Source organism: Haliotis rubra, unplaced genomic scaffold (assembly GCF_003918875.1).
Source record: "Haliotis rubra isolate DU_JTF1 unplaced genomic scaffold, ASM391887v1 Scf536, whole genome shotgun sequence".
Taxonomy (NCBI): Eukaryota; Metazoa; Mollusca; class Gastropoda; order Lepetellida; family Haliotidae; genus Haliotis; species Haliotis rubra.
Genome location: NW_025767231.1, coordinates 539,861 through 554,123, shown reverse-complemented (window position 1 = coordinate 554,123; position 14,263 = coordinate 539,861). Strand labels below are relative to the sequence as shown.

General features: G+C 41.9%; 1 protein-coding gene across 3 annotated transcripts in view; it reads right to left on the bottom strand.

Moving 5' to 3' along the window:
• Positions 1–14,263, bottom strand: part of LOC124253232 — a 176,970-nt gene that overhangs the window by 143,157 nt on the left and 19,550 nt on the right. The gene's annotated exons all lie outside the window — the stretch shown is intronic.

Here is a 14,263-nt window from a genome sequence, read left to right as displayed (position 1 = left end):
GTATTACTGATGTTTTTGTAGTAGTATCAGCACTATAGTGAGGCTGGTTGGTATGGAATCTATCAAGTGGCTGTTGAGATGTGGTACTTAGAGACAAAGCTCTTTGAGGCCGGATTCATTTCTTTTGTAGCTTGTCATGGTGCCAGCACTGCCACAAATAAACCCTTGACATCATATGCCACAGAAACAGCTCCAAATGTCCTCATTAGCAGAACTACAGACCTGTACATCTAGTTTGTGTCTGTGCAGACGTATATTTGGTGAGGTTGCAATGCTACAGTAATTCATCATCCCCCCGCATTACACCGATAATTGGTAATCTCTGGGAAAATGTGATATCTGTCGGCCCGTGGCTCCACTTGACTCCATCATCTTACAGTTGGAGGACCTCTGGTAACCAATGACAACTGAGTGAGTGAGTGAGTTAAGTTCTACGTCGCACTCAGCAATATTCCAGCTATATGGCAGCGGTCTGTAAATAATCGAGTCTGGACCAGACAATCCAGTGATCAACAGCATGAGCATCGATCTGCGAATTGGGAACCGGCGATATGTGTCAACCAAGTCAGCGAGAATAGCGATTTGAAACTATGATCGTTTGTTAAACAACTTTTATCCTAAGTTGAATAAACTTCTGAGATTTAAATGTTCATTTGGCAAGGTAAAATTATGAGGATTCGCAATCTTAATATCATTTTATATGATTTACCATTTTGTTTAAAGTGAAATTCATCCGTACGTTTTCACTGCAAACAGACTATAAGTGAGTATTTTCACAACTGTGTAATTGTTTCCATACTAGTTATTGTAGCACTGTCTGGCTACACCAAACCAGGACCAGCAGTAGGTCAACAACACATTTGTCATGGTGATGGCCACCTGCCATCCTGGTCGATAAGCACACTTTGCAATCCATAAATATATATTGTTCTTTGCAATATTCTATTTCCATACAACAAATTATCCCATATACCTCATATGGATAACATACAGAACATGAGACCCATTGACAACTGTCCTGACATCTAGAGCATTGTAGCAGAACATGACAAGTGTCCTGACATCTAGAGCATGGTAGCAGAACATGACAAGTGTCCTGACATATAGAGCATGGTAACAGAACATGACAAGTGTCCTGACATATAGAGCATGGTAGCAGAACATGACAAGTGTCCTGACATATAGAGCATGGTAGCAGAACATGACAAGTGTCCTGACATACAGAGCATGGTAACAGAACATGACAAGTGTCCTGACATATAGAGCATGGTAGCAGAACATGACAAGTGTCCTGACATATAGAGCATGGTAGCAGATGTGATCATGTTGTTTTACTTTGTGTAAAGACATACATTCAGATACTACTCAAAATGGATTGAACTTAACGCATTTTCGCTCATTGTAATTTATATATATAACAATTGTATCAAAACCATGGGAAATCAGTTGTGCACAATCTTTTAACTCTCACAAGTATCACACCGCAAAAGGCTCCACACACATTCTGCTGTTTGCATCAAAGATACAATGCCAAGACAGAGAGCTGATGTAGGGTGATGGTAACAATGTAACAGTCAGCTGTTTGCATCAAAGATACAATGCCAAGACAGAGAGCTGATGTAGGATGATGGTAACAATGTAACAGTCAGCTGTTTGTATCAAAGATACAACGCCAAGACTGAGAGCTGATGTAGGGTGATGGTAACAATGTAACAGTCAGCTGTTTGTATCAAAGACACAATGCCAAGACAGAGAGCTGATGTAGGGTGATGGTAACAATGTAACAGTCAGCTGTTTGCATCAAAGACACAATGCCAAGACAGAGAGCTGATGTAGGATGATGGTAACAATGTAACAGTCAGCTGTTTGCATCAAAGACACAATGCCAAGACAGAGAGCTGATGTAGGATGATGGTAACAATGTAACAGTCAACTGTTTGTATCAAAAATACAATGCCAAGACAGAGAGCTGATGTAGGGTGATGGTAACAATGTAACAGTCAGCTGTTTGCATCAAAGACACAATGCCAAGACAGAGAGCTGATGTAGGATGATGGCAACAATGTAACAGTCAGCTGTTTGTATCAAAGACACAATGCCAAGACAGAGAGCTGATGTAGGGTGATGGTAACAATGTAACAGTCAGCTGTTTGTATCAAAGATACAACGCCATGACAGAGAGCTGATGTAGGGTGATGGTAACAATGTAACAGTCAGCTGTTTGTATCAAAGATACAATGCCAAGACAGAGAGCTGATGTAGGGTGATGCTAACAATGTAAAGATCAACTGTTTGTATCAAACACACAATGCCAAGACAGAGAGCTGATGTAGGGTGATGGTAACAATGTAACAGTCAGCTGTTTGTATCAAACACACAATGCCAAGACAGAGAGCTGATGTAGGGTGATGGTAACAATGTAAAAGTCAACTGTTTGTATCAAACACACAATGCCAAGACAGAGAGCTGATGTAGGGTGATGGTAAAACAACAACGTAAGGCTGATGGTATGGTAACAATGTAACAGTCAACTGTTTGTATCAAACACACAATGCCAAGACAGAGAGCTGATGTAGGGTGATGGTAACAATGTAAAAATCAACTGTTTGTATCAAACACACAATGCCAAGACAGAGAGCTGATGGTAACAATGTCACACTCAGCAAAAATCAACAGTTTTATGGTGACAGCTGTCGTTAGTAGTCTCTTCAAGGTACTCAATCAAAACTTAATCATCAGCTTTGCCACTGAATCAGATTTCACAATATTTACACAAATCTGACATATTCCAGTATTTGTTTCTGAGAAATGCTGCAACCATGTGTATAGCTGAGTTATCAGTGTGTAACAGTTAAACCTGATATGAAAGAGTAATAACTAGCTATCACAATATGCATAAACACCATAATCTTTTTGGAAAGGTTTACAACCATAACAAATGAATTAAAATTACCAACTTATGAAAGCATGAAGCCAGGAGTAAATATATGCAAAATACAAGTAAATCCACCCTGGATTTCACATGCACATAGTCAACTCTGCTTTCTAGCTTTCATTCACCTAAATATACTATATGTTGTGTTCCAAATACTGATGTTGACATACATAAATGTTCCCGTCTTAATAAGCATCACTTCAACACAATTCAAAGATTTTGTACTTGACACAGTCACTGATTCAAAAATAATATCAAAAATACTCATCTACATGTATGTGCTTGTCCCACTGAGCAAATTGTGGGACTTATTACACAGTCTGTAAATGTTGGTGACAACCCTGTGCACCTGTACATATGTCTTGACCTAAAGCTAACATCACAAGTTAAGTACCAAGTCCTGTTCTTGTCAGGACATAATTCCATTGTTGATGTAAAAACGCACATCCATCCGCCTGTCACCACTAGTGTAGGATACCATGGTTACTTGGATTTGATTCACTTTAACATCTGACATGATGAATGCAAAGTTCAAAACAATATTTAAGAGTTGTCTAATGTCTAATCCTTTGGTAGAGAGACATATCATTTAGCCACTTTTCATAAATTGCAACATTAACATAGTAAGGAAAGCCATTCTCTCTATTCAGCCTGTTAGTATATGTTTCCTATGATCTAGAATAACATAGTACATGTTTAATATCAAATATTATTACTTGCACGTGGAAGATACTGCAGTGTAATATTTTTACGGCAATATTACACTTGTGTAATACCGCTAGACGTATGACGTCATTTATGATGTCACAATGCAGATTCCTCTGTCATAATGGTATTAGACCTTGCTTGACTCTCGGGGAAGCTGAGAGTCATCACACTGTAGGATAGTTTCTATCGATTTATGTTGGACAGTAATAAACAGAATACTAAACTCGCCTCCGTGAAATGCCATTTTTATTAAACTTGTGAAAGATTTAGTATCAAACTCGCTACCAAATCATTAACTCATTTAATAAAATTGGTATAACATGGAGGGTCGTTTAGTATCCTCTATCTATATATTCAGGTTTGGAATATTTTGTTTACAAGGAAAACCTGTTACATCACTAGAAATTGAGCATTGCGAGAAGGTGAAGCAGACAAAGAAGATGTGGAGATGTACAATGAAGCAGGCTGTAGCCATGTCACTGTGTGTTCCCATGGAAGAGCTAGTCCAGCATTTGTTACCAATTACCATGATTACAGCAAGACAATTTGTATCATCTGCTTTACTAAAGGAAGACCTGGTATCAGCCATAACTCAAACAGATGGTGAGAAAGCTGGCTGCTGGTTTTGATGTATGGATCCCATGCTGAGCTGCAATGGGAGGTACAGGGTCAGGGAGGTACGTGTGAAATGTTTTTTATGTTTGATGTACGTTCCCTCCTAACTTAAACAAGACACCCCCTTTTTCATGGAAAGCTGAAAAATTTCAGGCTCATCCATGATCAAAATGGAATTATCTTTGTTTTGCCTATTTTCTACAGGTGCAGATGAATTTGCAATATGCTAACTTTAGGTGCAGTGTGTGTGTCTGTGCAGCCAGTCTGGACATAATGATACAGTTGGTGTAAGCCATGTAATGGCTGTGTAATCACAGTGTTATCCTCATCACATCCACCGTCAATTTGGGGAGTGTCCAACAGGAGATGGTCGGATTACCAATGTACAGCCATGCAACACACAACACCAAAGATATCCCAGCCAATTATATCTACATTAGTGCTAGAGCTAGTTTTACCAATAATATGACATTTAAAACTATGTTTAATTTTTTTCAACATATATTCATAGATTACAAACATCAGTCTTTCATGATGATATTCCAGTAAAACTAGCAATAAAACTATTTAAAACCCTCATAGAACGTATCCCATTGTTTAGAACAGTGGCTACAATTTGTACTGTCAGTATCTTGTCAGTAGCTACAGTTTGTACTGTCATCCCATTGTTTAGAACAGTAGCTTCTGTGTTTGCTTAATAGCTTATCCCATTGCATTATCCCATTACAATTTTATTGCTAAGCGTGTATTAACTAACCAGGTTTGTCTGTACTCAGCGATATCCCATTGTTTTAGTACGAGTAGCTACAGTTTGTACTGTCAGCGTATCCCACATTGTTTTAGAACCAGTGGCTACAATTTGTACTGTCAACGTATCCCATTGTTTAGTACAGTAGCTACAGTTTGTACTGTCAACGTATCCCATTGTTTAGAACAGTAGCTACTGTTTGTACTGTCAACGTATCCCATTGTTTTAAGAAGACGGTTTGTCAGTGCCAAACTTGATACTGGAACAATTGTAGGTTAGTCACTTTCGTGGAACTAAACAGGCTAGAACTGATACTCTTCCTATCTTGTTATTTATTAAGTTAGTATAGAAACACTGTAAACATTGTTTTTGTTTGTTTTGGTGATATACATGAAATGGTAAAATGGGCTGCAGGAACTGTTTATACAGTGTAAAGAAGACCTGTGAAAGTTAAATGCTTCTACAGCCAAAGCAGACAGCATATCACCTCTCTAAGAAATGTCATTCTATGCAATAAACAAGATGTTTTCCATAAAATTGTTACCTTTGTTATAGGGCCTGTAAGTCTAGACAAGTGCTACTTCTGGTTTCTGGCTCCTTTTTTGTGCACCAACTTGTGATATGCGAGACGGGGCCCAGCTTACTTCCGGTACCAGATTTCCGTTGACAGGCGTATAATCAAAAAACAGTTCTGGTTTCAAATCGCGAGACTGCGAAATATGACGTTACTCGACCGTTACTCGACCGGACCAAGTGTACAACCATGCTTAGCTGTCACAACTGTTGACAGTCATAACATTTGGCGTATTTGGGGATGGTTAGATCAGAAATTTGTTATTCCTGCAAGGATTATCCTTACTGTAACTGACAGCCATGAGACCATTCAAAAAGGTATGAAACGTTTGTCACCGGAAGTACTAAGTTCTCCAAAGTGCCGTGACCTACTTACGGACGCTATTGACACACCAATGAGAAGCTGCTTGTCATAACAAAGGATATATACTCACTGCCAAAAGAAACGCAAATTGTGTGAAATGATGATACTGACAATGAGTGAAAACATGGCGTTTTTTCTACTACCTTTACTTTCACAAAAGACAACGAGAACTCAAAAGAAAGCATTTAGTGTGTTTATTCTCCTCATGACACGAAAATCCACAAAAAGGTCATACGCTTATAAAGATAAGGGGGCATCACTCCGCTATACTTAATACTAAGTCATTGTAACTCAGATCACTTGGAGAGAATTTGCTGTGAATAAGGATACTATATTTTCGTGATGTTTTGTTCACGGTATTATCGAAAATAATGATACTCAAATCATTTGTGACAAACGTGCACCTGGCCAATGATTATACGACATTGTTTTGTCTATAACACAACATAAACAAATTCAATTAACAAGACATATATATCCTTTAAAAACGTGTGCATATATACATTTCATGAAATAAATAAATCATTTTTATTTATTATGTCAAATACTAAATGTTGATAATTAAATTAGTTTCATGAAACCATATGTGAACGATACGCAAAGTATACATTAATACTAAAAGTGTAATCCGCAGGACAGTGTGATTGTGTTTTATCTTATTCAACCGATCTTCACCTCAAAGAAATTGCCACATATGTCCAACAATGTTGACATATGACATCACTACCAATGACCGATTTCTCATGAAATGGCGCCTTTGTGGATATGGGTGCCCACGATTTTTCGAGGTAACCTTTGTCCATAAATTTATGATGTAAGTAATCGGAAACATTCTTACTATATACGTATGGTTATTTGTTTTTATTGTTTTCATTGAAAAATTCAGAAATGCCTATGTCATTCTCCATAATTTTACGCCTGGCATGGCGTTACGCTGCACAGAACTTTCGAATGAATATATCAAATTTCTGTATTGTATCTGTTTTTAATTTTCTAGTTCTTGCTACGATACTCTTTCCGTGCATATGCTAAAAGTATTGAGCTCATGCATGCTTCGAGTAGACAAACTGATGTACAAATACTTGAGAAAATGCTGCCCAGTATAAAAATGTAATTTTTTGAGTAAAATTGATATTTTATACTTATCCTGACTCATGCTCTTTTGCTTGTCTTCTTCTTCTTGCGAACATAGTGGAACACTTGTATCTCCTTAATTGAAGCTCCCTTCAATGTAAAATCACTAATTGGTACTCACCAAGAGTTGCCTCCCTTGCCCCTTTATGGCGGGAACAGGTGTCGCCACCCTCTGGCCTCATGTTTCACTCTCTCCTGAATTTGCGAGCCCAACACTTGAATTTACAGGGAAATCCAAAGTGTTATGTGGGGAGGATGGGAGGGCTAACCTCATGAGTCAGGATAAGTATAAAATATCAATTTTACTCAAAAATTACATATTTTTCCTTATCCTGACTCATGCTCTTTGCTTGTAGAATCCTACGGAAGCGGAGGTGGGCAAATCAGAATACTTTGGATTTATAGAATTAGTGATTTATATAGATATAACTGTAATAACCCCTACGGGAACTTCATAAAGGCATAGACTTAGGATAATTCCTCTATTATAAGCCATAGGTTATAATGCCATACTGGAGGTATTTACATTAATAATATACTGAGATATTATAAACAACAATATCAAAGCGACTCTGATAGAAGCTATACCACTGAACATATATACATACTGCTAGAACTCCGTAGAGTTATAAGCTAGATAATGCATGTAACAATTATGCATATTAATCTCGTAAGACTACGTGTTAGCGTTCTGAGGGACTGTCAACTGCTGTCGCGAGGACCAAGGGACGAAATGGTGAATGCCTGAGGCGTCCTCGGTGGTGATATCTCTCAGGTAGTGATTAGCAAACACCATGTTAGATTTCCAAAAGCATCCTTCCATAATTATATTCAATGAACAGTTACCGTGTAGGGCGAGAGTGGAAGCTAAAGCCCTGATCTCATGGGGATTTGATGCTGTTGGAGGGTCCAGTCCTGCTGCCTTGTAGGCCGAGAGTATGACAGTTCTTATCCATATAGATATGGTGGTGCAGAGACTTCTGTCTGAGTTGTTTGCCGACAAAGGGAATGAATAATCGTTTGAAAAATCTTAAGCCTTGTTTTGGAGCGTCGTAAATAGATTTTGAGAGCTCTGACTGGGCATAGAGATAAGTCCAGTGTATCTTGAGATCGAGAATGGAGGATAATGCAGGGATATGAAATAACCTGTCTGGTTGACCTGGTAGTTGATTTTTGGCGATGAAATCCCATCTTAATCCCAGGTGTGCTGTGTTTTGATTGTCATCAAACTGTATCCTCTCATAATCTAGTGCGTGAATTTCCGACATCCTGGCTGCTGTGGCTAGAGATAACAGGAAAAGCGTTTTCTGTGAGAGAAATTCAAAGTTTGTCGATTCCAACGGTTCATAAGCCTCACTTGTGAGGTGTTGTAACACTATATTCAGATCCCAAGCTGGAAGTGGAACTTCGCTTTTGGTCCTCCAATCGGAAAGCATTAGTAAGGCCAGTAACTCTGGAGTTTTGTCAATTTGACACCCGTTCTCATGGTAATCACAGAACTAAGCGGCAAGATATGTTGACAATGTCGAGCCTTTTAAATGTTTGTTTTGCCGTAAGTAACACAAATAATCTGCCACTTGTGGATGAGTAGCATCTCTTGCTGTAAATCCCTTATTTGCTCGTAATTCTCAAAACTGTGCCACTTGTCGTATTCGTTACAAGTTCACGTGTAGAATTATGTAAGGCAAAGCGTGACCGCTTTTGCAGCCCTGGTAGAATACCCTCTCTTGTTTAAACACATTTTAATACAGTCCATCATGAAGTTGGAATACTTCTGGGCTTCCGTGCACCTGTCTGGTGTGTGGATGTATTAATAGATTTGGCGCTTGGGTAGCTCTAGTGTTGGTTGACCGATTTCTTGAATTAGAATGGGAAACCACGTTCTGGCCCGACCAGTAGAGTAGCGACCAAAGTGAGTTGGAGGCTCTGTGTTTGTCTGATTTTCTGTAACACTTGAGGTATTATTGCTGGTGGCGGAAGCGTCGCGCGTGAGGCCTTCCCAGGATATGCTTAGAAGCGTCCGTTGCCCATGCTTGTGGGTCTGGGACTGGTGACCACGAATGTCGGTAGCTGATTGTTGAAGCGTGTTGCGAATAGATCTACTAGCGGCTCCTATTTGCTTGATTATCTGTGCAAATATTTCTGTATTGAGCATCCATTCTGTCGGTGGCGGTTGATGTGGCGAGAGAGTCGTCTGCTAGTACATTCTTGGCTCGGGAATGTGACATGCTCTGACATGTAGGTTTAGATCGTGTATTAGATCGAACAGTTGAAAGCTTAAAGTCAATAGGTTCAGTGATCTCGTTGAACCTTGTTTGTTCACATAGAAGCGCCACTGTCGAGTTGTCGGTATGAATCATTAAGTCGCATTCTGTAGAATGGTGCTCCAATGAAGTATGGCGTTGATTACAGCTTTCATCTCTAACATGTTTATATGGAGCTTGCTTTCTTGCTGATTCCATAACCCTGATGCCGTCCGGTTGGCGAGATGAGCTCCCCAACCTTGGAGCGGCGGCGTCTACATATAGATGGGTTTTGAATTCCTGCTCTTCTAAACAAATACCTTCATAAAACATTAGACCTCCTGGTCCACCATAGTAGATGAGGTCTGAGACGCGTTCGGTGGAGACTGAATGGTTGTAGGTCGTCGAGATGTGCATTGATGAAGACCTGTATTGGTAACTGTAATCTGCCTGAGACTGTCATGTCTTGGGCTGATGTGAGAGAGACCAACACGCTCTGCCATTGTCGTGAGTGGTAGCGGAGAGTAGAGCTGGCGGAATGGTCTGTTGGATCTTGAGCCAGCGGTCTTCTGTACTGACGATCACGGTTGTGATTCGTGATAAATCGAATGCCTAGGAACTGCAGATCTTCTGCGATGGTACTAGGTCCGACTTGAGAGTAAGTTTACTAACCATCCTAGCTGTGTTAGTAGCTTTATGATGTAGTTTAACTGTAGTTTGAGGCGCTGTGGATTTTGATCTACTTGTATCCGTCGTCGTCGGGTAGAGCGCATCGCGTTAGCCCTAGGCGATGTAGATAGGTGACAATAGGTTTCGTTATCCTCATTGAATAGCCAGGGGCTGATGATATGCCGAATGGGAATTACTTTCCATTGGTAATGTAGCCCGTCTAGTGTAAATCTTAGATATTTCCTGGATTCGGGATGTATCGGGATATGTAGATATCGTCTTGCAGATCTATACTGGCCATGTAATCCATGGGGTGAATCAACTGCGTAACTGAGGAAGGTGTATCATCTTGAAACTTTGGTGGTTTGCGTAGATAATTCCTGTTGAAAAAGCTCATGTTGTAAATGAGTCTGTATTTCTCCTTGGAGTTTTCTTGGGTACTAGGAAAACTGGGGAGTAGAAAGCCTGGTTCGATGTTTACTTGATCTAGTACTTCTATGGCCTGCTTGGTTATGAGTGATGTAACCGCCTCTCTTAACTTTGGTAGTTGTTGTGCCTGTAAGTTCCCGAACTTGTAAGGGTTGACTGTCAGCGGGCGTGGCCTGTAGTGGGATCTGAAATCCGTGTTGAAGAATGTTGGAGACATAAGGGTCTTGTAACATTCCCCAGTTCTCCCAGTGTAGTTGGAAGGCGTCCACCCACTTGTGGCGGTTGTACTGGAGCGGCTGGGGGTGGAAGACTCCAGTCGTTCGAACCTGTCTTTCAGCGTTTATAGTTGCGGGAACCTCTGGGTGTCCTGCCTCTTCCTGACCCTCCTCTATAGTTGCCATATGGGCGAAGAAAGAATCTTTTCCCCTGGCTGGCTATCTTCCTATCCCGTGCTTTCTGTAGTCCGAGAACTTAGATCTCCTGAGTATCTTTGTGAAGTCTGCCTGATGGCGCTGGCTAGCGTGTCCATCGACTTGATCATAAGGACTTCTCTGGAGTCCTTAGTGACTTCCTTGGAGACTTTGTCTATTCCTCCGTCAAAGATGTTTGGGGATGACCACGGGGCTGTATAGAGTGGAGCTGTAAAGTTCTCACCCCAGCTGCAGGAAGCGCGAGGAGGCCTTGACGACGAGCTAAGGTCAGTGCTGCTGAGACAGATGTGAGATGATCTGTAAGGAACTGCTGGTCCTTCTTTTGCATCAGTAGGGCGAGTAGATCATCCTATCATCTTCAGAGGTCAGTATTCACGAAATCTGGTGATAAGTGTCTCATTGATCGTTCTAGATCTATTTAGGCCAAAAACATCGTCTCGTCATGTTTTCTATCTGCACCAACTTACGATCGTCAATCTTGTAGTTCTTGTTCTTAACATGGCTGATCAGCTTGTAGTTGTCATCGATGTCTTGTGCCTAACTCAGGAAGGGTCCATGTTGTGCGTGGAGAACTTCTTAAGCGTGAAAGTTCGGCAGATGTGGTGTCTGCACTTTACGTTAGCTTTAATGAAGGCTGTATCTAGATTATGTGGCACCGTAGCAATCGGGATTACGTCGGAGGTAAGGTGATGGCGTCTGCATCGTCTTCCTTCATCAGGTATGTCTGCGCTGAGTTGCCACTCTTGGGCCGGTGAAGATAAATCTAGGTTGTTTACCATCCAATATCTTATCTCAGCGTCTGAGAAGATGATGCCTCCATCATCTTCTGTACCAGCATCGGAGATGAGAGGTTGATGCTCTTCTGATGCTGACCTGTGGGCTGCTATCTCTATGTCGGGTGACACTTTCGGGGAGACCTGAGTGTAGACCTGTGTGCCGACTTGTGTGGTGACCTGCGCGGTGATGTGCGTGGAGATCGGGCGTGGTGAGCGGCGTGGAGATCGTCTAGGTGATCTCGTCTATGGGAAGACCTAGATCTGCGAGGAGAATGTTGGCGGGCCCGTGAAGCTCTTGAATAGTCCCTTGGCGTCCTTCTGGGCGATGGCGATCTGTGTGGCGGCCTTCGTGCAGCTTCCTCTGCGTCGGACCTGGGGCTGGCCCTTGACTTCGTGGCGGTTTCCGTGGCGTCTGGTGGTCTGAGTCTGCATCTGAGGATGAGGCCGAGGGCGGTGGCGATCTCTCCGTCTTCGCGAAGGCCTTCGCGAAGACTGTACATGTGCGTCCTTCGTCGAGGTGGTCTGTGACTTCCTTCTCGAAGGCTGCTTCGTCGTGGCTGCTACGCTGACTGGGGGTGCCTCTGGGGTATCGTCTGCGTTGCTCGGGCCCTGGGCTGGCTGCTTCCCTCGACTGTAGTGGCCCTCCATCATGGTCATGATCTGCCGTAACAGCTCGTCTGGGATGGTCTGCGACGAAGTAGTCGGTGCCCTCTCTGCGATGACAGCTGCTGAGCCCTCAGGGAAGTCGTCTGACATCAGTGTAGAGGCATCAGGCTGCATGGCGATCTCTGCTGATGTCACTGTAGCTGTCACCCGGTCGCTTCTTGTGGCGTACGTCAGGGATGATGATCGGCTGATCATCGTAGAGGCCCAGTTCGGCGGCTGGAACGATCTCGGCTGAGAAAGTTCTTGACGATTTCGTAGACTTCCCCTTGGATGTCGACGCTGCCCTGGGGGTCCAAAGTCTGCGTTGGGAAGATGTCGTGGCCCTCTTGGACTTTAGCTGCGATGACGGGACGTCTGGGGAGGCAGGACGCTTCTTAGAGGTGGCGGACTGCATCCCACGCCCATCTTCCGACGGAGTCTCTTGCGAAACACCAGACGGGAGGGGGTCTATCGACAGCAGCTGACTGGAAGGGGAATCCGATGTATCGGCCATGTCTAACCCTTGTTTGCGTGACCTATCTGCGGTACGTCTCACGGCGCAAAGATATTTTTGAAAAGCAGAATTGGATAGATTAATGCAGTAACTGCAACGTGTATCAAACGCACAAGGCGTAGCACAACTAGGGCATAATACATGCGGGTCAGCAACCGAAAAACGTAAATTGCAAATAGTACAGATTTTCATCAACGTAAATACTAGCTGAACAATCACGAACTCACGTGAATAAACAGTAGAAATACGATTAATTATCAATGCAAATTAATGAAGGATACTAGCTATACCTCTATAGTAACCTATAAGAGGTAATAAACTAAGAAAAACCAAAGGATATAGTGTGTAAGGAGACACAGGCGCTCTCACATCCTGCTCACTGGGCGAAGAAGGAGAGAGTGAAACATGAGGCCAGAGGGTGGCGACACCTGTTCCCGCCAAAAAGGGGCAAGGGAGGCAACTCTTGGTGAGTACCAATTAGTGATTTTACATTGAAGGGAGCTTCAATTAAGGAGATACAAGTGTTCCACTATGTTAGCAAGAAGAAGAAGACAAGCAAAAGAGCATGAGTCAGGATAAGGAAAAATTCTGATTTTCGCTTTGTTTACTTTCCTAGCAAGTGCTGTGTTATGAGCACAATGCTCCGTTTTCACACCCAATATGTTTCGTTTTTTTTTCTAGACACTTGGTTTTAGTGACAAAGACCATTTGTAAGTTGATTCTAAAATGTATGAGGAATTCAGTGATGCATTTGTCACAACTGAATATGAAATATACATATATACAAGCGAAACTTGATTTTGTAAACACTATCCAATATGGCGGAAAGCTCACTCGGCATTCGTGTTCGTGTATTTTCCAAAACATCCCAACCGATTCTAGGTTTATCGGCGACGTTTCAGAATTATTTACATGTGTTTCTTCACGAGAGTAACGGTTACGTGTTTACGTCGCGGAATTGTGGGAAGTATTTAGGTGAATCTGCGAATATAATGAAAACATTTACATTAGGACGTCATTAGATAATGATACGCTAATAAGTGTTTGATACAACGTGTTTAACGTTGCCATGAACTAATGATGCATTAAGGATTTAATGTATCATTAGGGTTTAATGTTGACATTAGTTAATGAAGCAATGATACAACCGGATCCTGGTAAATCAGAATGTGACATTTAACAGATAGATTACCTCAAGACATTATGATTTACCATTTGAATTGTATATTCTAATCTATTGTTGTATACACTGTGTGTGTGTGTGCGTGCGTGCGTGCGTGCGTGTGCCTACTGGGGCGGTGGGGTAGCCTAGTGGTCAAAGCATTCGCTCATCACACGGAAGACATGGGTTCGATTCTCTACATGGGCACAATGTGTGAAGCCCATTTCTGGTGTCCCCTGCTGGGATAATGCTGGGATATTGCTAAAAGGGGCATAAAGTAAACTCACTCACTAACACCTACTGTAATGTTCGCCTAC